Consider the following 22133-nt stretch of genomic DNA (forward strand, 5'->3'; position numbering starts at 1 on the left):
ATTCTTCTCTTGGCTAAATACCGTCAGGTGGGTTAGTGCTTGAACAATGTCCAAGCTCTTGCCCTTCTCATCTTGACAGCCTAGAATCTGAGAGGAAATCAACTTTGCACATTTGAATATATCGAGGATCTGCTAGGTGCTGAGTATGTAAAGGTATAAAGCTGCTCCAATGTAAATTCTCAACAACTCTGTAAGGTGGGTGCTATTATATACCCTATTCTACAGGTGAAACTTGCCCAAGATCGCACCGTAAATAGAGGGGATGGAATTTGTTTCCCGGTAGACTAAATCCAAGGCCTTGCTCTCTAATTCCCATGCTCTAAGTGTGAGACATACAAATAAGAGCAGTTAGTTTGTCGGGGGCACTAGAAGTTAAGGAAAGTCTTGACAGTAGAAACAAATGGGGGCCAGAGGAGACAAAATTGGGAATGAGAGGGACAGATTATAGAAATTACAAGAAAACTCTTCATTTGAAAACATGCTGCTCACCACCTGCTCAGTCTTGAGCTACCCCCTTGATTCCTCCCTCTTCCTCACCTCCATTAAATCCTGTTGACTTTCTCCGAAAGTGCATCCAAAACTTTGCACTTACTTACTCCTTCTACCATCCTAGTCCGAGCTGCTATCAGCAGCTAAGTTATGGACTATTGCCATAACTTAAATCAGTCTGCATTCATCCACTCATTCCCTCCGGCCTCTTCACACAGCCCCCAGAGAATGTTTCTAAAACATAAATCATTTCAGATCATTTCCGCACTTAAAAATATCTAGTGACTTCCCATTGCTCACAGAGTAACATCTAAACAGGCTCATGAGGCAGGCCCTGCGTGATCTGGCCCTGTCAATCTTCTCTTCCCACCACTTGCTTATTAAGCTGTAGCCAAACCCTCTGCCCACATACCCTTTGTCACATCCCTTGGCTTTATTTCCTTATTTATCAAAATCTGAAATTACATTACATTTTTCCTGACTCTATCCCTACTAGAATGTGCTACAAAACAGGGGTTCATTGTCTCCTCCATTGTAGCCCCAGTGCCGGTACATAGTAAACCTAAATAAAAATCAGTTGCATTCATGCTAGAATGAATGTCTTGCTGTCCTTCAGATTTTAACATTAAGCTTGTATAACCTTAAAATATAGTAACTGATTTATTGTTTTGAAGATTAAGTGAAAACGTGAGGCTTGGCACATAATATTCAATAAATGCTGGGCTAGAATTTTAAATTCCGGTAAATCAAGTCAGCATACATATTGTTTCTTGCAAAGTTGTAGAGAAAAATGCCTCCAACTTCCTATCTTTCTAAGTAGTACGCATTTTCTATTAAAACCCTGCTGAATAGTTATCATTCTTATGCCATTAAGCATAGATGTCTAAGTGAAATAGAATTTAGGTAACACCCTTATCACGACAAAGTCAGTTGAATCAGTAAGTACATAACTAGTGGTGAAACCATAGGTTAAGAGGCATTCTCTTAAAGTCATTATGAGTACTTTTTTCACCATTATCACTAAACATTCTTTGGAAAGTTCTAGTCAACGAGAAAATGTATTTTTTTAAAGGAAATAATTATTTGCAGTATAGCTTCATAGCTGAGTTCCAGCTCTGGGACTTTCCTGGCTGTCCAGTGGTTAGGACGCCGGGCTTTTACTGCCGTGGCCTTGGTTTGATCCCTGGTCAGGGAAATAAGACCGCGCAAGACCAGCAGTGCGGGGGGTAGTTCAGGTCCACTCGATGCCTTGTTCATTCAGTATTTATGGAGGCAGGCACAGTATTCCATGTGCCAGGCACTGTTGAAGGAATACTGAAGTGAACAAAACAAAGTTAAAATTCTCTGTCCTCATGGAGCTACATTCTAGTGAGGGAAATAGACAAGGATAATCCTTAAAGGATAAAGAAGTAAAATACAGTTGTTCCCCCGAATCCCCTGGGATTGGATACAGGACCCACCGCAGATACCAAAATCTCGGACGCTCAAGTCCCATAGTTGGCCCCTCCATGGCCGTGGTTCCACATCCAGGGAATCAACCACCACTGATCGTGTGGTACTGTAGGATGTATTTAGTGAAAAAAATCCGCGTATCCTTGGACCCACAGAGTTCAAGCTCGTGCCCTTCAACAACACAGGCTTGAACTGTGCTGGTCCACTTATAGGTGGATTTTTTTTCAATAAATATGCAGTGAGCCCTCGATTTCCCCGGGTTCCGTATCTGCAAATACGAGCGCCCACTATGGGACTTGAGCATCGGCAGATTTTGGTATGCGAGGCGGGTCCCAGAACCAATCCCCCACAGACACGGAGGGATGACTGTACATCGTTTATTAGATAGCGGTACGTGCTAAAGAGAAAAAGTAACATGGGTAAAAGGTGTTGTGATACAAGGGAAGTGGGTGTTGGGAGTTAGGCCAGGCAGGCATCACTGAGGTGTCTTTGGAGTAAAGCCCTAAAGAAAATGAGAGAGCAAGCCACACAGATGTGAGAGAAGAATATTCCAGGCCCTACTGGGGGTCCTGCTGGGGGCAAGCCTGGTGTGTTCAGGAACCACAGGGAGACAGGAATGGGTGCAGTGGAAGAAGTGAGCAGAGTAGGAGAGAAATCAGAGATGCAATGGGGACCAGATCCTGCAGGACTTAGAGGTCCTAGTAAGGACGCTGAGTGAGAGGAGATGCCTCGGGAAAGTTTTAAGCAGAAGACTAATATGGTGTGACTTAAGTTTTAACAAAATCACTCCAACTACTGTGTGCAAAATGAGGAGAATAAAGGTAGAGCAAGAAGGAAAACCCCTTAGGAAGCTACTGGCAGTAACCTAAATGTGACATGATATTGTGGCTTGGACTTGAGTGATGGCAGTGGAGGTGGTGAGAAGTGGCATGCTGGCTATTTTTGAAAGGTAGGATGGCTGGGACTTGCTAATGGGTGTGGGCATGAGAAAGAGAGGAGTTAATGGTGCCAAGGTTTTTTGTTTTTGTTTTTTGCGGTACGCGGGCCTCTCACTGTCGTGGCCTCTCCCGTTGCGGAGCACAGGCTCCAGACGCGCAGGCTCAGCCGCCATGGCTCACGGGCCCAGCCGCTCCGCGGCATGTGGGATCTTCCCGGACCGGGGCACGAACCTGTGTCCCCTGCATCGGCAGGCGGACTCTCAACCACTGCGCCACCAGGGAAGCCCGGTGCCAAGGTTTTTGGCCTGAGCAACAGCAACAATGAAGTTGCTCTTGCTTGAGACAGGGGGACATGTCGGGGCAGGTTGGAGGGGAATATAAGGACCTTAGTTATGGACATGTTAAGATTGAGACGCTTATTAGACTTTAGTGGAGATTTCAAGTAGATTGTTAGATACGAGCCTGGGGTTTAAGAGACAGGTTTGGGCTGGAGACAGAAATCCAGAAGTCATCAGTAAATGTATGGTCTAAAAGCCAAGAAGCTGGATGAGATCACCAAGGGAGTGGGGGTAGGTAGAAATTAGAGAAGAGGTCCAAGCACTCAGGGACTCAACATTCAGAGTTTAGGGAGCAAGGGAGCATTCCGAAGGAGGCTGAGACGAGCAGGCAGATAGGAGAAAGCCAGGCGTCCGTGATGTCTGTAAGCCTGAAGAAGCAAGTACTCCAAGGAAGAGGAGTGGTCTCTGTGACAAATACTACTGCTGTGTCAGGAAGAGGGAGGTCTGAGAGTTGACCGTTGGATTTGGCAACGTGGAGGTAATTGGTGATCTTGATAAGAACCATGTTGGTGAAATCGAGGGAACAAAACCTGATTAGAGTGGATTCAAGATTTGGGGCTTTAAGCAAAATGATCACACTTCGCATTGTCAATAATGAGACAAACTGACATTATAAACCCCTGATGTAAAACACTAAGGACACAACATTACCCAAACGTTTACCCCAAATGTTTAATCTGTATATAATCATGAGGAAACAACCAGCTAAATCCAAAGTGTGAGACATACTACAAAACAACTGGCCTAGACTCTTCAAAAATGTCAATTTCACAAAACAAAACAAGGCCGGGGAACTGTTTCAGATTAAGGGTGACTTAAGAGACATGACAATTAATTGCATGTTAATCAATCCTTCATTGGATCCTGGATTTAAAAAAAAAGTTAAAAAGAAACTTTGGGGACAGTTGGGCAAATTTCAGTATGGAATATATGTTAAATAATACATCAATTTCAAATTTCTTTAGTGTATGATAATGGTATTAAGGTTATAGAGGAGAATGTACTTGTTCTTCATGCATGCTGAAGGAGTGAAGAGTCATAACAGCTGCAGCTTAATCCAAAATATATAGAGGGGAAGGTGGGGGAGGGATAGACTGGGAGTTTGGGGTTAGTAGATGCAAACTATTACATATAGAATGGATAGACAATGATGTCCTACTGTATAGCACAGGGAACTATATTCAATGTCGTGGGATAAACCATAATGGAAAAGAATATAAAAAAAAGTATATATATGTATAACTGAGTCTGCCGTACAGCAGAAATTAACACAGCATTGTAAATCAACTATACTTCAATTAAAAAAAGAAAACATATATAGAGAAAAAGATAAAACAAATATGGTAAAATAACAATTGGTAAATTTACATTGTGCCATTCTTTCAACTTTTCTATAGGCTTAAAATTTTCAAAACAATCAGTTGGAAATGTTTTTAAAAAGAATTAGAAGAAATGAATTGGTAACTCCAGGAATTTTGCTTAAAATAAAGAGAAATGGAAAGTAAATGAAGAGGAAAGTGTAGCTCAGTGTTTTTGTTTTTGTTTCCTGTAGGGTGGGAGAGATAGAATATTTGTTTGCTGTTGTGTGTTTTGTATGTTTGTGCTATTGGGGTTGTGAGGATTATATGTATTAAAACATGTCAACTACTTGGAACGTTCCTGGCACATAGTAAATGCTCAATAAATATTCACTGATATGTTTATTATAAAATTGTTATTATTAACAAATAATATTTATCTTGGAAGCCCAAGAGTCTCAATTACAAAATTATTGGTTTTAATGAGATCTCAGTAGATGGTAGGTAATAAAATATACAAAAGTCAATAGTGGTGATCATTTTGTAATGTATAAAAACATTGAGTCACTATGTTATACACCTGGAACTAATTTAATGTGGTAAGTCAATTATACTCGTTTTTAAAAAGTCAATATAATTTCTATACATTAATAATTAGTTAAAATTTATAATGAGGGCTTCCCTGGCGGCGCAGTGGTTGAGTGTCCGCCTGCCGATGCAGGGGACACGGGTTCGTGCCCCGGTCCAGGAAGATCCGACATGCCGCGGAGCGGCTGGGCCCGTGAGCCATGGCCGCTGAGCCTGCGCATCCGGAGCCTGTGCTCCGCAACGGGAGAGGCCACAACAGTAAGAGGCCCATGTACAGCAAAAAATAAATAAATAAATAAATACTATGTAGCTGGGACTTCCCTTGGTGGTGCAGTGGATAATATTCTGTGCTCCCAATGCAGGGGGCCCAGGTTCGATCCCTGGTCAGGGAACTAGATCCCACATGCTTGTCGCAACTAAAAAAATTCACATGCCACAACTAAGGAGCCCGCCTGCTGCAACTAAGACCTGATGCAACCACATAAATAAACACATATTTTTTAAAAAGAAAGAAAGAAATACTATATAGCCATTGAAAAGAATGAGGCAGAGAGACCTATACATGCTGATGTGGAAAGGTTTCCAAGCTATACTGTTAAATAAAAAAGAAAGCTGTGCAACAAGTGTAGAATTCTTCTTCCTATGAGTCTAACAACAAAAACAGCAACAAAACCTCAAATTACTTGTAAATCGTGTGTGTATGTACACATTATATATAACCAGAGACTACATGCATATGCATAGGAAAGGTCTGGAAAGATACGCACCAAACCGCTAACAGTGGTAGCCTAAGGGGAACAGAGTTTGTGGAATCTTAGATATTCTGGCAGAGGAGCCACTCACTCACAAGCATGGCTTCAGAGCTCCTTACCCAACTTTTTATAGCAACAGGAGGGATTTATTGAGGGCTTGCTATGTGCCAAGCCAAGCACTGTACTAAACACTCTGCTTTATCTCAGTTCTCACAAGGACCTCAGGAAGGAGACTGTTACTATCTCCATTTCAGAGATGGGAGAAGTGAGGCTGAGTATCCCCATCTTCCCATCCCTGCCCAGCCCTAGTGTCTTGGACACATCCCTGTGTTTGTGGTTCCCCTTTGCGAGAATCCTTCTGTTTGGACCGCTCCAGGTTGTATCCTTTTGTAGTCGCCTGTGTCTGGTTTGAGGGCAGTTTCAGGAGTTAAGTAGGGCAGTAGCTTGGCCAATGCCACAACCGTGGGCGGGGCACTTAACCTCCATGAGCCTCAGTTTACCAGTCCAAAAAACAGGGACCACTGGTGGGACATGAGGTGATTTCATGTGGCTTATGAGAGATTTTTTTTTTTTTTTGGCCGCGCCGCGGGGCATGTGGGGTCTTATTTACCAGACCAGGGATCGAACTTCCACCCCGTGCAGTTCTTAGCGCAGTCTTAATCACTGGACCGCTGGGGAACTCCCATGAGTGAACATTTTAAATAAATAAATAAATAAATAAATATATATATATATATATATATATATAGTTTATGAACTAGTAAAATAAACATTGTACATCAAACCTGGGATTTCAGATAGCACCTCTTTACATTTTGAGTGGATTAAAAATTATAATAAGTAAATAATAGTACAGGTGGTGCTGGCCAAAATGACGAAAGGGGTAGGAGAGGAGGGGAATTTATGAGAAAAAGCATGAAAAAATGCTTAGCACAGAGCCAGAACGCACACACAGTGAGTGATCAATGCACAGATTTAATTGGTTATCATCATCACATTTGGACTTGAAATAAGCAGTTCTGATTCCAAGTGTAGGGGAGCGAGATGGAGTGGGGAGAGAGAGAGGTGGCCAGGACTCCTGTCACCAGCCTCGGGCACCCTCAAGACGTCCCAGGCCCGGGCTTAGCCCCGGTGGGGCCCGACAGCGTGTTGGGGAACTCGGTGGCTTCACGGCCAGCTGAGCCGAGGCGACCGCGCTGGCTCCAGACTGGTCAGCAGAGGGCCGCGCATAGGGGTCCTTCCTGCACTTCCTGCGCGACTCGCGGCTCTCAGCGCCCGAAGCGGCGGCTGCCAAGGACGGATTCCGAAGGAGCGCTGCCCAGTCTCGGGGAATCGGGTGCGGAAAAGGCTGCCGCTGCCAGCCCGCCCTCGGGAGCAGCCAGCGGGGGACGGGGAACGGACGGGGCCTCGAGAACCGAGCGCTCAGACTCCTCCCTGCCCTTCGCCGCCCACACCCCGTCTACCTCAGGTTGGGAGGCCAGTCCTCCACGCCTTTCGCCTCTCGAGCCCACCCCTTTCGCTCCTTGCCCCTGTTGTTGCCTTACTGAGGGCTTTTCCTTTTCCGCACTTTTCTGAAATCGCCTCCTGACCTGGGCTCTCCCTGCGATCTCTCCCTCCCCACCCACTGTCCAGCGTCTGAGGGACCTTCATACGACGCCAAGCTGATCTTTCCAGCCCTTTCCAAACTAACGCCAGGCCGGCGGGCAGCACCGCCGCCTTCGTCCGCTGTCACTGGAGGCCGCCCCATCCAGACCATGCCCCTCGGAATCCCGACACGCCCCTCCAAGTCCACGCCCCTCCTAGACCACGCCCCTCCGCGCCTGATGCTCTTCTGGAGCTCCGGAAGGTGAGCTAGCGCTGGGAGTCCCGGCTTTGCAGCCCACTCCCCGCCCGCACCCCCAGGAGGGAAGATCCTGGACGCCCCCTGCCGTCCCTGCGAGGGCCACACGCGCCCACGATGAGGCCTGCTTCCCAGACCTCAGCCTCCTCGGGGGTCAGGGCCCGGGCTCGCTGTCCCCGCAGCTTCTCCCGGCCCTCAGGTTTGGGGTCCCTTCCCGCGACGAGGGGCCGGCGGCCCGCACGGCTCCGAGCTCAGGGCCTCCCCGCCCCCGGCCCGCTCCCGTGGCCATCTGGAGGCCCGCGAGCTGCAGCTGCGGCCCCGAAGACGCCGCGCGTCCCGCCGAGGGGTTACACTTGGCGTTTTGGGAAAACAAAGCTGGTTAGTGCTCAGCTGTCTCAGATGAAAACTGTGGATGAAAATGTAACATTTATGAACGGAGAAGCCATGAGCATGTAAACTGCGTTTATTCTTGCCGCGGCTCCCGGGGAGCAGGAGTTACTCGTCCCGCCGCGCCCGCGGTTGTCTCCGGCAGCCGCCTCCTTCTGCCCCTCGAAGGTGGGCTTCAGCCTTTAACCCACCTGGACCTGGCTGAAACTGATCAGGAAGCAGGGCTGTCGGAGAAAACGCCAGGACGCCGCAGGCTTCCGAGGCGCAGTCACTGCGCCCCAGCCTCCCCTGTGGCGGAGGAGGCCGCTTCCCTGGCTCGCCCGGACCGGCCCGATTCCCAGTGCTCCGGATTAAGGTTTTTTTTTACCCGGAGCTTCGGTCTTTGATTTAGCCGCCCCGCTGGGAGCTAGGAGAAAGGATGACCAGGCAGTTCCCAGTCCGGAGAAAGCGAGTCCTTAGGGGACACTCAGGAGAGGGGAGCCAGTGCTGAGGGAAGCGGGGGTGGGGGGCGGTCGTCCAGGTCAGCGTTCCCCGTGCCCTCGAGGATAAGCAAGATTTATACAGGTCAGGAGAGGCAATCGGGGAGGCTTTAGGATGGGATTTTACTTAGGAATCAGTCATGTGCGATTATCGCAAAGTGATCAGTTATGAGGTCGGGGCAAGGCCTGAGGAGCTGCCCCTGGGGGAGAGGGAATCCTAAGTCCTGGAGGAGTCATCTTGGGGACACCAAATGTAGAAGGGTCCTGGGATGGGGGCTGTCTCCCAAGGGTGCCTTAACGGCCCAGCTCAGCTTCTCCCACTTGCTGGGGAGGAGGCCTGGGGCGACCTGGGGAGGGGACCCCAGCACGAATACCACTTCAACAGAGCTTTGCCTCTGTACCACCCCAGGTCCTGCCCAGAGGTTTTAACAGGACTATTTCCTCCCTCCTCACAGAATCAAGCACTTGGCAATGAGTCTGAGAGAAAGAGCAGGTCAAAACAGTCCTCAGGGGCTTCCCTGGTGGCGCAGTGGTTGAGAATCTGCCTGCCAATGCAGGGGACACGGGTTCGAGCCCTGGTCTGGGAAGATCCCACATGCCGCGGAGCAACTAGGTCCGTGAGCCACAACTACTGAGCCTGCGCGTCTGGAGCCTGTACTCCGCAACAAGAGAGGCCGCAACAGTGAGAGGCCCGCGCACCGCAATGAAGAGTGGCCCCCGCTCGCCGCAACTAGAGGAAGCCCTCACACAGAAACGAAGACCCAACACAGCCAAAAATAAATAAATAAATAAAAAATAAAATAAAACAGTCCTCAGGACAGCAGGGGAATAATTTTCTAAGGAAAGGGCACACCCAGAGAGAGGATGCCACCTCCACTCCTGGGAATTTCCGGTAGGTGCCACCTGGGATCTCCCCAGAGCCTCCCTCCCTTCCATCTGCTGGTTGAGTGGTGGGGACACTGTGGAAGTCTCCCAGTAGCCTGCTCTTGGGAAATAAAGAACGATGGATTAACCCAAGAGTTCTAGGACCCTGGAACTTAATGTTGAGAATGGTTGACAAACAATTTAAAGGGAGATATTCGGCTTCCTATTCAGGATGAAGAGATGTTCTTGTATGTCTTCTTCACCATGAGCCAAGCACTATGCTAAGCTCTCATTCTCATGTCGTCAGAGCAACCTTGAGGAATAAGTATTGTTTTCCCTATTTTAGAGATATGGAAACTGAAGCTCAGAGTTATGAAATGACGGACACCAATCACACAGCTATTGAGGGGCAGAATCAGAATTATAAGACAGGTCTTGACTTCAATCTTGGTAGAAGGAGAAATTTACATAATTAAGAAATGGATGAAACCTTTGTTAGGTTTTGGGAAGCATATAAGGACAAACATGGACCCAGCCACAGGTTTAGTAAGCAGGGTCTTCCAAACGGGAATGACCAACGCACCCCAACCCCTTGGGTTGCCCTGTGCCATTTCCACTTTGCAGTGCGGGGCAGCACCTCTGCTTTCCCGCTGGCTCGCCTGTAGACCGCACCGGGGAGCAGGGCAGGAGACTGCCAGCCTAGAGGGGGCAAAGGGGACTGACTTCTTCCCGGAGGCTTCCTGTGGGCTTTCCATCTGCTTCCAGTTTGTGGGGGCATCACCCCGGTCTCAGTTCTTCAGCCCAGCAATAGCAGTTCTTTCCTGTGGCAGCGGCTCAACCCAGTTTGCAGTTTCTCCTCATCATGTACCACCGCAACCCCCCGCCCCACTCACCTATCGGAGATCTCAGCACTATTTGGACAACACCCCCTCCTCAGAAGATTGGGTTCCAGACCCACAGGGCCCTTCTTCCCAGCTCAGAGATGCTAGCACCAGCCGAGCAGTACCCCCTTCTCTGAGGTCCGTGTGTCAGCTCCGGGCCTCTCGTGTGAGTTTCTGTTTTCATCATTCTGACCACTTAGATTCTCCCAGCTCTAGAGCGGTGGCTGCTTCCTGCAGTTACTCCCTTTGTGATACCTTAAAGCTTTCTTTTTACTCTTTCACTTACTAGTTAAATGTTTACCTACTTAACAGTTCTTTTTTTTAAACTTTATTTTGTTGAAGTAGAGTTGATTTACAATGTCGTGTTAATGAACAGTTCTTTATATTAAATTTTCTCTGTTAAAAAAAACTACTGTGGCTTCCGTCTCCTGACTGGCCCTTGACTGATACAGAAATTGGGACCACGAGTGGAGTGTTAGGTGTGATAAAAGCAAGAGGAGGACTTCCCTGGTGGCGCAGTGGTTGAGAGTACGCCTGCCGATGCAGGGGACGCGGGTTCGTGCCCCGGTCCGGGAAGATCCCACATGCCGCGGAGCGGCTGGGCCCGTGAGCCATGGCCGCTGAGCCTGCGTGTCCCGAGCCTGTGCTCCGCAACGGGAGAGGCCACAACAGTGAGAGGCCCGCGTACCGCAAAAAAAAAAAAGCAGAGCCACTCTCACCCTGAGTCCCAGGCCCAGCTGTGGGACAAACAGCGCCACGTGATGGTCTCTGACTCAAAGCATCCACTGTGGCCTGTGAGACCTGTGAGACAGAACCCCATCCCTTCAGAGTGGTGACTCCCAACAGGCACCATAACTAGGTCATCAGTCGGTCATCCCACCTTTCTATTAGGTCAGCTGCTTCTGAGTGATAGGGTATGTGACTAAACTGGTTAATTCCACAGGCATCAGCCCTTTGCTGCTCTCCTTCTGACATGAGGTGACTTCTTTGATCCAAAGCAGTGTTGTGTGAAGCAGCAGGGCTGTGAGCGAGGCACTCCGCAAATCCATGCATGGGTTGCTTGCAGAAACGCTATGAGCAGGAAAGGCACGTCCATATCCAGAATGTGTGTATAGTCCATTGGGCACAAATCTCTGCCTCTTCCATTATGGAAAGGGGCCAATGGAATCAACCTGCCACTAGGTGGCTGGCTGGGCCCCCCAGTATGGCTCAGTGTTGGTATCTGCTTCTAGCTGATGAGACAGTTGTCGACCAAGTCAGCATTGGTGAGGGGAACCCTGTGCATAGACTTGGACTCAGACCCTGCCGCCATGGCCACTTGGTTCCATGGGCCCATTGAGCAAGCACTGGGATAGCTGTGCAAAGAGGCTGACTGACATCCTTAGGACATGCTTTGTTCACCTGATTGGCAAGAGCCTGCTTTGCAGTGAATACCCTTTAGTGAGCAGTTACGTGGGACACAAATATCCTGGCATTCCATGCCCGTTTGGAGAGACACATCCACATACTTCTTCCCCAGACCTCCTTGTCACCAACCTTCCAATCATATTCCTTCCACATCCCTGCCAATGAATCCATATAGACCCATACTTCTGGCCGTCTCTCAGCCCAGACAAAGTGGGCAAAGTGCCTCTTGAAGTCCTGCCCACTAGGAGGATTTTCTTTCACTGTCCTTCAGAGCCACCCTGGCGTGGGACTGTAGGGTTACGGCCGTCCACTTTCTGTTGGTGCCAGCAGAGCGTGTAGAACCTTCTGTAAACCAGACCTGAATTTTTTACTTCTCAGCCAACTGATCACAAGGAACTTTCTATGAAGTCCTGGGATTAAGGGAAGACAGGCGATGAAGAAAGAGTCTCTGTTACAGGCATCTAAGCCACATGCACACACAACCTCCTTGTGTCTCTGAACCTGCTTGAGCCCAGCCTCTCACGTGCCATTCCACGGGACAAACCAGTGTCGGGTATTGTACCTGAAAAGCTATCACCATACCCAAGTTCACCTAGATTTTCTCCAACGTTATCTTCTAGGAGTTTTATAGTTTTACCTTTTATACTTAGGTCTGTGATCCAGTTAGAGGTAGTTTCTGTGAAGGGTATAAGTCTGTATCCATATTCCCTTTTTTTTAAAAAATAGATCTTTATTGGAGTATAATTGCTTCACAATACTGTGTAAGTTTCTGTTGCACAACAAAGTGAATCAGCCGTATGCATACACATGTCCTCATATCCCCTCCCTCTTGCGTCTCCCTCCCACCCTCCCTATCCCACCCCTCTAGGTTATCGCAAACACCGAGCTGATCTCCCTGTGCTATGCTTCTGCTTCCCACCAGCCAACTATTTTACATTCCGTAGTGTATATATGTCGATGTTATTCTCACTTCGCCCCAGCTTCTCCCCCCCACCCCATGTCATCAAGTCCGTTCTCTACATCTACCTCTTTATTCCTGCCCTGCAACTAGGTTCATCAGTACCATTATTTTTTTTTTTTAGATTCCATATATATGCATTAGCATACTGTATTTGTTTTTCTCTTTCTGACTTACTTTAGTCTGTATGACAGACTCTAGGTCCATCCACCTTACTACAAATAACTCAGTTTCGTTTCTTTTTATAGCTGAGTAATATTCCATTGTATATACGTGCCACATCTCACATTCACTTTTTTGCATGTCGATGTCCTGTTGTTTCAGCACCATTTGTTGAAAAGCATAATTTTATTTTTTGAATTTACATACAGTAAAAATTGACCTTTTTCACAGGGTGTGTGTGTACACTTCTGAGTTTTAACTTATATATAGATTCATGTAACCATCACCACGATCAAGGTACAGAACAGCTCCATCACTCTGCAAGATTCCCTCATGCTCGCCCTTTGTAGTTGAACTGTCTATCCAGCCACTAGCCCCTGGCAGTCACTGATCTGTTCTCCATCCGTATAGTTTTGCCTTTTCCACAATGCCATATAAATTGACTTGAACAATATGTGACCTTCCAACGTTAGCTTCTTTCACTCAGCACAATGCCTTTGAGATTCATCCATGTCATTTCCTGTATCATAGTTTGTTCCTTTTGCTGAGTGGTGTTTCATGGTGTGGATGAACCATTTGTTTATGTATTTGCTCATTGAAGAACATTTGTTTCTAGATTGATGACTTATTAAAGTTGCTATAAACATTTGCGTAGACGTTTTGGGGTGAATGTAAGTTTTCATTTCTCTAAAGTAAATACCTAGAAGTATTTTATTTTTCAGGTCAGTTTATTAACTCTTAAAACTCTGAAAAATAAAGCGTTTATTAACGCTTTATTTTTCAGGTCAGTTTATTAACTCTTTTTTTTTTCCATTGGCCGTGTGGCGCGACTTGCGGGATCTTGGTTCCCTGACCAGGGATCGAACCTGTGCCCTCAGCAGTGAAAGCATGGAGTCTTAACCACTGGACCATCAGGGAATTCCCTCAGGTCAGTTTTTTTAAAATATTTATTTATTTATGGCTGTGCTGGGTCTCAGTTGCGGCACACGGGATCTTCACTGTAGCCCATGGGCTTCTCTCTAGTTGTGGAGCAGGGGCTCAGTAGTTGCTGCAGTGCACGGGCCTAGCTGCCCCACGGCATGTGGAGTCTTAGTTCCCTGACCAGGGATCAAACCCACATCCCCTGCATTGGAAAGCGGATTCTTAACCACTGGACCACCAGGGAAGTCTCAGCCCTCAGATCATTTTAAATTGGACTTGCTGTTACTGAAGATGGAAAGCATCCTAGTAAGTACACGTCCCAGGATCACAGGGTCATGTGCAGTGCCCAGGCACCACATGGTCTCCAATCTTTGGTCATAGGTCCCTGGTGGTATCAGCAGTGACGCCCATGACCCCAGCTCACAAGGTCCCTATGGGTCTGAAGGTGCTGTTGCTTCCATGCCTCTTATGAAGTTGGGGTTCTTGGGTGAGGCTGGGCCTCCCACATCTAGGATCTGCCTTCCCTGGTGTTACAAGCAGCCAGCTCGCTGAAACACTACCCCCTTCACTGCAGCTGACAGCAAGTAGGCTCCATGGAACCTGTGGCAATCTCCAAACATGGTCCACACATTCTTTGACACTCTCTCCATCAAAGAGTAGAATCTAATCCCCCTCTACTTGAACCTGGGCCATCCTTGGCAACTCACTTCTAGTGAATAGAATGTGGCAGAATTGATGCCGCGTGGCTTCTGGGGCTAGATTAGAAGAGGCAATATGCTTCCTTGTGGCTCTCTCCCAGGATGCTTGCTCTTGGAACCCAAGCTCCATGCTGTGAGAAATCCCAACAGCCACATGGAAAGGCCACATGTAGGTGCTTCGCCTACAGGTCCAAGCGAGGTCCCAGCCAACAGCTAGCATCAACCAGACATGTGACTGAGGCCTCAGTGATTCCAGGCCCCAGGCTTTGAGTCCAGGTCCAAGCTGATGACGAGCAGAACAGAGACAAGCGGTCCCCACCAAACACTGCCCGAGTAGCAGATTTGTGAGCAAAATAAATGGTGTCATTGTGTAATGCTAAGTTTTGGGGTATTACATTATGGAGCAACAGATAACTGGAACAGCAGATGACTTCTTTCCCCAGACTCTCTCCTCTGGGTCTTACTGCTTTTCACCCCTCCCCAGCCCCTGGAGCACCCAGCATAAACTCTTCAACATCACCAGCTTTGGGAAAACTAAAGCCAGAAAGGAGAATGCGGTAACTTGCTAGTTATGCCTCAAAATATCTTCTTCCCTTCCTCTAGAGTAATCGAGTTAGGTTAGCACACGTCTCTCCAGCTAGAGATGCCATTTCTCAGCATTCCTTGCAGCTGGATGTATCCACTTGATTTAATTCCAGACAATGGAATGTGACTGGGTGACGTGCGCTACTGCTAAGCCTCGGGCATGTGCTTTTCTAAACTCTCCCCTTTCAATGGGTTGGATCACAGATGGGATGATGTCCCAGCTGCAACCATGCAGATGAGGGTAACAGCCTAGGAGATGGAGGAACAGCAGCTTAGAGGAAGCCTGGGGCCCTGAATAATCCTGTGGAGCAGAGCAGTTTATCCTTCTTGAACCTCAGCTGGCCTCCTCTGCGTTGGCACATGAGAGAGAAGTAAACTTATATCCTGTTTGAATGACTATACTTTGTGGTCTCTTTGTTATAGCAGCTTAGTCTCTACCCAAATAATACTAGAAGTAAGAGTCTCAAGCCCTGTGACCTAACCTTCCCTGAGACAAGGGCACAGAAGGGCTTGGCTACTTTCCTAAAATGGGAATTAAAACACAGGGAGGAAAATCGCAACCAATGCTCAGGAAATTATCCTGCTCTAAGGTCTCCTCTGATGAGTGCCATATAACTGGTCCCAGCAAGGGAGCTATGGGAACCTAGAAGGAGAAATTGCCTTCAGATGGAACTATTAGGGAAGACTCCTGCAGAGACAGTGGCATTAAATTGAAGGTAGAATTTGGATAGAGGCAAATGGGGTATGGGAAGTTCAGATAAAGGGAAAGTGAGCCAAAAGGTGGAGATAGGAAGATGACAGATCTTTCTGGGAGAGATGCAGAAGAGATAGTATGCAGTTTAAAAGTAGAGCTAAATATAAGCCAGTGCTTTGGGGCTTAAATTCAACATGGCAAATTCACAGGTTTAGTATCCTAAAAGATTCTTTCCTGTTTCTATTAGAGAACTGTCTGCAAACAAATCTTTGCTTGATGAGAAGTTTAAACATAATTACATCTAGTATATTACATGCATATTTCATTGCTTTCTTAAATCCTTCAGACAACACAGTTCTTGGAAGTATAATTAAACTCTTTAGAACATTACCTCACAAGAGAATGAATGAATCATAAACTTCAGATATTCTTTCTAAATACCTCTTAGTCTGTAACGTCTGCAGCGATACTGAGTGATGCCATGGGAAAGTGGCCTAAGGGAGTGAGGGTGGTGGTACCCAGCTCACTTATTCCTACTCCCTTTCTTCTGGTAACAGACTTTCTGGCCAGAAGAAAGGCATGTCAGCCAGGCCTGGGCCATTGTAGTACACCATTCCCCAGGCCTCAGTGATTAGACCAGTGATGGATATGTGACTAAGCAGGACCAATCAGAGTTCTTCCTTAGGATTGATGCACAGAGGTAGGTAGAGAGGGATTGGGAGTTATTTTATTCTCAGGACTATTAAGCTGGGGTTTCCCCCATGGAGGAAGAGAACCCATAGGCAAAGATGAGCAGAGATGAAACATGGACAGAGACCTAACAGTGTTGAGTCCTACTTTCAGTGTCTCTGCAGCTCTTCCTTCAGTCCAATGACTTAATCCCAGGATCCTTCCCAATTTTTGAGGGTAAGTTCCCCTTTGAGCTGGATTTCTGTCACTTGCAACCCAGAGTCCTGACACAAGGGTGAACTATATATAAGGGAGGCTACTAGGATCAGCCACTTAATACCGTAGCTCATCCAATTTAAGACGCCTTTGATTGTAAAATATATGTTACATACCACTGAGAAAGGGGAAAATGCGGCCGAATAAGCTATGATGAGCCATTCATTAGATGCATCCTGGTTTCAGAAATATGAAAAAGTACTTTCTAGAAGTGATGAAATATGGTACTTGTGTGCCCTTGGGTGAGTTACTTAGTATCTGTTATCCTCAGTATCCTCACCTATAAGGCGAGGATGATAATACCCACCTCACAGGATTGGGAGGATTAGTAATAACAGATTTAAAGTATCAGAACACAAACTTAAAGAACACAAGTGTTCTTAGCAGCGTTATTCATAATAGCCCCAAACTGGAAACAACCTCAGTGCCCATCAACCAGTGAATGCACAGGCAAACTGTGGTATATCCAAATGATGGAATACTATTCAGCACTAAAAAGGAATGAAGTACTGATACATGCTATACCATGGATGAGCTTCGAAAACATTCTGCAAAGTGAAAGAAGCCAGACACGAGAGACTGCATATTGTATGATTCCATTTATAAGAAATGTCCAGAAAAGACGAATAATATACGATATCACTTATATGTGGAATCTAGAAAAGAATACAAACAAATATATATACAAAACAGAAACAGACTCACAGACATAGAAAACAAACTTCTGGTCACCAGACGGGAAAGGGAGAAGGAGAGGGATAAATTAGGAGTATGGGATTAACAGGTACACACTACTATATGTAAAATAGATACGCAACAGGGTTGACTGTAGAGCACAGAGAACTATATTCAATATCTTGTAATATCTATAATGGAAAAGAATCTGAAAATTTATATCTATACACAAAACTGAATCACTTTGCTGTACACCTGAAACTAACACAATATTGTAAATCAACTATGCTTCAATTTTGAAAAAATGTCCAGAAAGGACAAATCTATATAGAGACAGAAAATAGTGGTTGCCCGGGGCAGAGAGAAAACAGGAATTAACAGTGAATGGGTGTGAGGGATCTTATTGGGGTGATGGAAATGTTCTACAACTGATTTATGCTGACGGTTGCGCATCTTGGTAAATTTACTAAAAAAATTCATTGAATTGGACACTCAAAATGTGTGAATTATACGATATGTAAAATAGAACTCAACAAAGTTATTTTAAAAAGATGTAAGATGTCTAGAATAGTTTCTCAACATGGTGGTTGCTTAAGAAAGGGTGACTCTCTTTACAACACAGGGAATATAGCCAATATTTTACTATAACTATAAATGGAACAGAATGTTTACAAACTGTGAATCACTATGTTGTATACCTGAAACTTATATAATATTGTACGTCAACTACACCTCAGTTGAAAAAAAAAAAAGAAACGGTGACTTTTCTCAGCTCTGCTTCGGGCTCAGGTACCTAAATTCATAAAGCTACCCCTTCTTGGGGAACCAGAACGGTCAGTGCTCTCTCTTTTGTTTTTTTTTTTTTTGCGGTACGCGGGCCTCTCACTGTTGTGGCCTCTCCTGTTGCAGAGCACAGGCTCCGGACGCGCGGGCTCAGCGGCCATGTGGGATCCTCCCGGACCGGGGTACGAACCCACGTCCCCTGCATCGGCAGGCGGACTCTCAACCACTGCGCCACCAGGGAAGCCCAGTGCTCTCTTTTTTTATGGTACCTAGGAAGCACTGCTTCTAGAAACTACTCTGGTCAGTTAAGCTGTGCAGGGTGCAGCAGGAGAGGGTCCTTGTCTACAGAGAGCAGACTGACAGGACTTCAGGAGACTGGCCAACCCGCCCACCCCTCCACCCACCGCTACCATTACACACACAAACTAAGAGGTTAGTGACCAACAGTCTCCTGGACTGGTCCTGGAGGCAGTAAAAGATCTCAGAAATATAAAGAAGTGAGGTTGCTTTCACTTCCTGGAAAGCTGGTTTCATCCCCAGGAGTCTCCTCTATGCAGCCCTACACTTGTCCTCTTCCCTCCTCATCCTCTGGAGGTCACCAATCTTGAGACCCGACCGTCAGCATAGTGACCCTCGGCGTATCGAGATGTCCAGACACTGGCAAAAATATTCGATCCAGAAAGAAGCTCCTAAGAAGGCCTCCAGCATGGGGCTTGGACTCAGCTCCCACAGGTGGCCACGCGGGGCCTTGGCTCCCTTTCCCAGCTGCTGCCAGGCCCGCTGGAGAGAAATGGGGGCTCCGGGTCCGAGAGCCCAGTGTTCCAACCCCAGCTCGGCGTGTGTGGGCCGTGTGACCTCAGGAACCACAGTGTGTCCGCTGTAGAAACGGAGCTTCCCTCACCCCTACCTCTCCAGGGACTGTTGCGGATGAATGGAACGTCGGCGGTGGCAGCACCTGGACGGCAGGGCTCCAGCAGGGCCGGCTCCTGCCCTCCCATCCAGATGCTGCCATCGCCGACGTTCCATTCATGCATTGGACCTCGCTGCTTTGCCTTCACCTGGGCTCCATTTTAATCCCAGAAATGATGTTGTCAGCAAGTCATCAGGCCTGAATGAGGGCCTGCCCCCTTGACTTATGGCGACACTTTTACTTTCTTGGAGATGCTGGTAGACACAATCGGGCCTGGCAGCAAAAACAGTGGCCATTGAGTGGTTTGGGGCTGTAACCATTTAGCCATACACAGCCTGCACCTTCAGGGCCTTGCATTACCAATGTGTGGGCTGCAGGGCCCCAGAGGGCAGCCTGGCCCTGGGATCACAGCCTCCTCTACTCCCACAACCCCCCAGGGTACAGGGAGGGCATTTCACCCCTGCCAGGCAGTGCCCTGGGGCACAAGCCAAGCTCCAGAGCCCTGCGGGCCAGAGAAGGCAGCACAAGCACCTGGCCTGGATTTGAGTATGCGCTTCAGCACTTGCTGGTCAGTGACCTGGGCAGGTCTCTTAACTTCTCGGAGCCTCAGTTACTTTGTCTGTAAAATGGGCACCATTGCACCTGTCTCCCAGGGTTGTTGGAGGATGAATGTGTGCAGAGCCCTGGGCACAATGCCTGGCGCACCTGCAGTACCTATCATAGTCCAGGCAGAGGAGATGGGGCTGGTGGGAGAACAGCAAGGAGGAGAGAAAGAAAAGCAAGAGAGGGGCTTCCCTGGTGGTCCAGTGGCTAAGTCTCTGCACTCCCAATGCAGGGGGCCTGGGTTCGATCCCTGGTCAGGGAACTAGATCCCACATGCTGCAACGAAGAAGTTCGCATGCTACAACTAAAGATCCCATATGCAGCAACGAAGATCCCACGTGCCACAACTAAGACCCAGGGCAGCCAAATAACGAAATAAATATTTTAAAAAAGAGAGAGACGGAGACAAAAAGAAAAGCAAGAGAGGGAAGTGCCAGGGGGAACAAGAACACCTTGGGTTTTGCAGGGACGGCAGTTTAGGCTTTCCTGGCAGTGCCCATTACCCACCCTGCGCTCTCCCCCGCCAGCTGCACCCTCCCCGCCTCTGCCTGCCGAGGCCTCCTCACCCCTCAGCCTCAGCCTCAGTTTAAAAAACACCTCCTCCAAGAGACCTTCCCTCGAAACCCCCAATCCACACGAAAAGAGATCCCTCCCACCTTGTTTCTCCCTTCCAGGCCGAATCTATAGGTGTATCTGTCTGATTATACGTTTAACATCCATCCGCCCCCAAGACAGTCAGTCCCAGAGGGCAAGGCCACGTTTATTTTGCTCACTTCTGAACCAGCACCCAGCACCATGCCTGGCAGAGTTGGTGGAGGGAACCATTCCATGTCTGCAGCTCAGACAGGTGACAGAGACATCACGACAGGGTCCTGCTTCCAGCAGAGAGAGGAGCGCGGGTCAGCGTGAATCAAAAGCAGAGCCTGCGGACGGTGACATGGCGAGAGCCCGAGCAGGTCGGGCCACGGAGGGGCGGGCACGGGGCATTCTAGGCATTGTCTCAAGGAGTTTGGAGGAGACAGTCTAGGGAGTGGCTGGATAAGCAGAAGGAAGGGGCCGGCTTGTAAATGACCTTGAAATCTCCACTAGGGTACTCGGACCTTCCCTCGGTTTTGAAGTGGGGAAGTAATATGGTCAAGTATGGTCAGAGCTCCCAGCCTAGGGCTGCAGGAGGAGGCTGTTCCCTTGAGAGTGGAGTCTGGGCTCCAGCCTCACTCCTTCCTGGGACAGGGTCCTTGCTGGGCTGAGCAGCTGGTGAATCGGACACACTCCCCCTTCTTTTGCCGCCTTTGGCTGACCCTCTACAGGCAGGCTCCCCGCATCCTCTCCGGGTGCCTCCTGCCCACCACAGCGTTGGTGTCTGTGCCCAGGCAATGCAGGCTCAGCCCAGCACTGGCCCCGCGGCAGTAGTGAGCCCCGTGCTTGGAGACATCCCAGCCAAATCCTCCCCAGGGCACTAACTCCTGATGTCTTCCTTGCTCTACCCATGCCCAGCCCACCTCTGTGCTGCTGAGAGGGGAGGTCCCCTCAGAGCTGGTATATTAGTCAGGTTAGGCTCGGTTCTACTGCAGTAAATCAGCCCCCAAACTTCAATGACTTCACAGTAAAAGTTTCTTGCTCAGTCACGTTATATGCCCAGCGCAGGGGGAGAGGGCGATGGCAGGGCTCCGCTCCACCTAGCGTCTCAGGGATCCAGGCTGCTAGAAGAACCACCATCTGAACAGTCACCAGTCACAGTGGCAGGGGAAGAGAGGGCATAGAGGACTCTGACCCACAACTGACACAGAGCGCCGCCAGTGACGGCCCATTGGCCAGCAGCCAGGACTTTGGCAAGGTGGAAAGCCCACAGGCGCTCAGTGGCCAGTGTCTTTTCAGCCTGGTGAGTGCCAGGGTCAAGAGCAGGTTGGCTTCTGCCTAGACACAGAAAGATGGATGACAAAGGATGCAGGGGGAGGTGTGGGCTCCCTCCCAGTTGCCTCCACCCTCCCCCTGCACCCTGCTTCCTAGAGCACAGCTCTGGTAGCATCAGCCCCACTGCTCCCCGCTCCTGCAGAATGCGGTCTCTACCCAGTCTGGCCTCAACCCAGCTTTTTGCCTCATTTCCCTCCACTCCCCCACCCTCACCATGAGTCCCTCTCAAGCCACACGACACTCCCTGCTGCTCTGTAGACATCTGCTTTATTTCCTTTACTCCTCCTGTAATGTTCTTTCTGCCTCATCTCTGCTCATTGGAATCCTACCCATTCTTCCAGGCCTAGTTCAGGTATCACCTTATCCATAAAAGCTTCCAGACTCTTCCACACCGTAGCATCTGCGTATCAGACACGTCTGTGACGGTTCGTCTCACAGTTCACCCCCACAGTCTCCTGCAAGTGACACTGCTCAGCCCAGAGCCCCCCACTGACAGGCCGGCCCCAGGCCGACCATGGGACCCCACTCCCTCCCAACCACAGCTGACTAGCCCGAAATGGCCAATGTGCTGCCTG

At 48.4% G+C, this 22133-nt stretch overlaps 1 long non-coding RNA gene across 1 annotated transcript; it reads left to right on the forward strand.

Annotated features, from left to right (window-relative positions):
• Positions 1-7707: 7707 nt before the first annotated feature.
• Positions 7708-10788, forward strand: LOC141278024 (uncharacterized). Its single transcript, XR_012330127.1, has 2 exons — positions 7708-8073; positions 9017-10788. It is a non-coding gene; the product is annotated as an uncharacterized lncRNA (long non-coding RNA).
• Positions 10789-22133: the final 11345 nt, after the last annotated feature.

The sequence above is a fragment of the Tursiops truncatus genome, chromosome 1 (assembly GCF_011762595.2).
Source record: "Tursiops truncatus isolate mTurTru1 chromosome 1, mTurTru1.mat.Y, whole genome shotgun sequence".
In the NCBI taxonomy this organism is placed as follows: Eukaryota; Metazoa; Chordata; class Mammalia; order Artiodactyla; family Delphinidae; genus Tursiops; species Tursiops truncatus.